Source organism: Solanum tuberosum, unplaced genomic scaffold, assembly GCF_000226075.1.
Source record: "Solanum tuberosum cultivar DM 1-3 516 R44 unplaced genomic scaffold, SolTub_3.0 scf00019, whole genome shotgun sequence".
In the NCBI taxonomy this organism is placed as follows: domain Eukaryota; kingdom Viridiplantae; phylum Streptophyta; class Magnoliopsida; order Solanales; family Solanaceae; genus Solanum; species Solanum tuberosum.
Window position 1 is genome coordinate 578,664 of NW_006238945.1, and position 3,917 is coordinate 582,580.

The window sequence follows — 3,917 nt, forward strand, 5'->3', positions numbered from 1 at the left end:
TATCTGAAATATCTGATTGGATTTCAGATTTTTCCATTAGTATTTTAAATATTTATCTTAGTTGAGAGAGTATTGAAAGAAGATTTTTATTGTCTTAGGCGTTGCCTGCCTTTTCATTTACATATCCCTTCCTTTATATAGGAAAGGAAGATTTACTATAGCTATTTTACAATCATCTACTATCTTCCATGTACTATACTACTTTATGACTAATATATATATCTACCTTATTACTATCTTCCACGTACTATACTACTTTATGACACATTATGACATACCATACCTATTTTATAACTTTTACTACTTATTTTAATGTCCACCTACTATTTTTACTATTCCTACTTTACACCTTGCAAAGTGATTTACATTACAATATATTATATCTATCTATTTATTCACGTGTATTTTGTCTGCTATCTTGTATCTTATCTTCTTTTTATCTTGTCNNNTCCTACTTTACACCTTGCAAAGTGCTTTACATTACATTATATTACATCTATCTATTTATTCATGTGTATTTTGTCTGCCATATTGTATCTTATCTTCATCGTCTTTTTTTACTCTAAATCAACATATGGAATTATGTTATCTTCTCCGTTGCATTTTGAACATATGTGGTCAGGGTATTTGTGACCAATTAGCTTGCAATATCTGGTTAATAACTCTATTGAAATAAATCTTGTCTTTAGTGCTCGTGTTGTAGGTCGTTCTTCTGGATTAAGAAATTATAAAATTCATCTCTAGACTTCATCCATATCTGCTTTTCTTAACTCCCTTGAATTGGAATAAATCATTAACTGATCTCTTGCATAATAGCTCCATATAGTTTTTTCGTTTAAATAATTATTTGCTAGCTCTTGTATAATGGTTGATTTACCAATTATTCTCTTATTGGCATAAAAACTTGGTATCTCGCTGTTTTGTATCTCTAGTTGTTGTTCGATATCTTCCGGTATTATCATATCTTTTGTTAGTCCTATCTTTACCACTTGTATCGGAGTCTTTATTTCCTCGTATAATATCTCTATTGTTGCCGTATAAAATTTTACATAAAATAAATTACCCTTAGTAACTCTCTTATATGTAATAAGTGCTTTATGAAGTTCCGGTATTCCACTTAGTTCTTCTCCGTCATATGTGTATATTGTATTTAATAGTCCATAGTTGTAACATGTTCTTACTTAGTTGGCGTTAGTTTTCGGATATGCAATTAGTTTATTATAACCTTGTAATTTTTGGGTTAAATAATCCTGGTTAGGTTCTTGGGTTGTAGTAGATATGGGTTTAAGATTTAAAAATGTTTGGATTTTGTATATATTTTCTATATAGGTTCGTGTAATATAGTTATATGTACTTTTGTCATGGTGCAGGCTATCTGCGTATGTAGAAGTTTGTGGTTCTATAGTCGATATGTTTTTTGGTGTTGGCCTTGGGGTAAATGGTTTGTCAAATATCTGGTTCAAGTTTGAGTTCTTATGTTTTTCACTAACAAGTTGGCTTGTACCTACAGCTGTATTTAAACAAATGTTATGGGATTTTAGGTGTTTCCCACCGTTACCTTTTATCTCTGGATTTTTTCTATCTTCCGATAGACGTAGCTCCGCTTTTTTATAGTCATGCTGCTGAGTTATACTAGCTTTAGACTTCAAATTATCTTCATTAGTCTTTAGCTTTTGTATCTCGTCGTCCATACTATCCACTTTTATACAAAGTGTAGTAATAGCTTTGAGTATCTTTTCAATTGTATCTTCTTCCTCAGTCTCAGTCTGAGTAACTTTGTCATGATAGGTAATCAGCAATAACATTCTTATCAGTTTTTATTACTTCAATTGTAAATGTAAAATTTAATATATTTAATATCAATCTCCTTATTTCTTTTGTTGTTACCGAATCTTTTATTTTTCTTGTTAGCCACCATTTTACTTGTGTATTATCTGTTCTTATAATGAATTTGTTATATACGATATATGGTTCAAATGCTAATAAACACTTATATACTGAATATAATTCTTTTCTATTTAATTCCCATTTTGTTTCTGTATTATTAAATGTTCCTGAATAATACCTACAATGATGTTCTATCATATTGTCATCATACCTGTATTTTAATATTCCTACATAACTTTTTTCACTGGCATCTGATTCTATTATATAAGTAAATTTTTTGTTTTCATCTGAAAGTATAGTTTAGGTAAGTTTTTACATAATAATTTTACCTTTAATATTTGTATTTGGTCTTTTTTATCAAACTAATATTCGATATCTTTCTTTAATTTTTTGTTGTAATGGTTTTAAATTCTCTGCTAATTTTGGTATGTATTCTCTTACTTGATTTACTAATCCGAGAAATGATTGAAATTTCTTTTTTGTATCTAGTTGTTCATTTGAGTTAATTATTTTTTGTACTATGTGTGTTTGCATTTTTATTCCATTTTTATCTATTTGTATTCCTAAAAATTCTATTTGCTTTTTCATTCTGTCAGCTTTCTTACTTAGACTTATGCCTGAATACTCTATAATATGTATAAATTTTTCTAATAATATTATATGTTCATCTTGTGTTTTGGAATATAGTAATATATCATCAATATATACTACGCAATTTTTTTAGTGTTTAAAATAGTTATCCATAAAGTGTTGATATCTACCTGGTGCATTTTAGATCAATGGTAATACATTACATTCATAAAATCCTTGCGGTACCGTAAATGCTGTAAGTTGTTTAGATTCTTCTTCTAACATTAAGTGGTAAAATCCTGATTTACAATCGAATTTGCTAAAATAATTATATCCTTGTATTCGTCTTATCTTTAGTATTTTATTTGGTATCAGATAATTATATGTTTTAGTTTTTGCATTTAAGTTTCTATAATCGATAACCATTCTACTTTTTCCTCTTTTTTGCTCACTATGTTTAATTACTATAAATGCTGGGTTTGTATGCTTGCTATTGCTTTCTTGTATGTATCCTTTTTCTAGTAATTCAGTTATATGTATCTTAAATTTTATTAAAATCATTAAAAATTTATATTTTAATGGTTTTTGGGTTATTTATACTATTATTATCAATTAGCTCAATTTTACTTCTGTTTTATGTTTTTCCAATCCTTGTAAAGGATCTTCACTATATAATAATTCTAACTTATCTTGAATTATATTTACTTTATCTATAGAGAATATAATTAATTCTATCTTAGGGTCTTCTTCTTTTCTATTTTCTAGTTTTTGTGTAATTTTTTCACTGCCTTTTATCCATTCTGTTGTTTTTCGTTTTTTATTATTTACTCTTTTTGCTCCTATTTTTTGTTTACACGGTGTTGTGAACCACCAGTGTGTTTTTGTTATTATATGTGGGTAAATTTTTTCCAAAAATGGCATTCCTAATAGCATGTCTTTTGTGGTTAATTCAAAATTGTATATTTCTTCAATAATTAATATCTTATCCTATATTTGTATTTTTACATTTCTTGCCTTGTATGTGATCATGCTTCCTTCATTATTAAATCATGTTACTACTATCGGTGTTTTTTAATTTTTCCCATTTATCTTCCGGTAAACAATTGTATTTACATATATTAGCTTCTACTCCCGTATCTATCATTGGTGTATAATATCTGTTGTAATATCCCTCTATTATTATCTTTGCAAGTATGTATATTTTCATACTAAGGTTTCGTTTTTAATATTTACTCTTTTATTTTCATAATTTATTGTTAACTGTTTGTCTTCTAGATTATATGGTTTTACTTGTTCTAGCCATTTTATTCCTAAAATGATATTTTCATTTCTTTGATATATTTTAAATTTCATCACTATTAGTACTCCTCCAATGATTATTTCCTCTTTTGTAGTTTTTCGGTATATATTAATGTTTTTGGTAGTTCGGGGCATGATTGTTCAATAGTTATTATTTCATC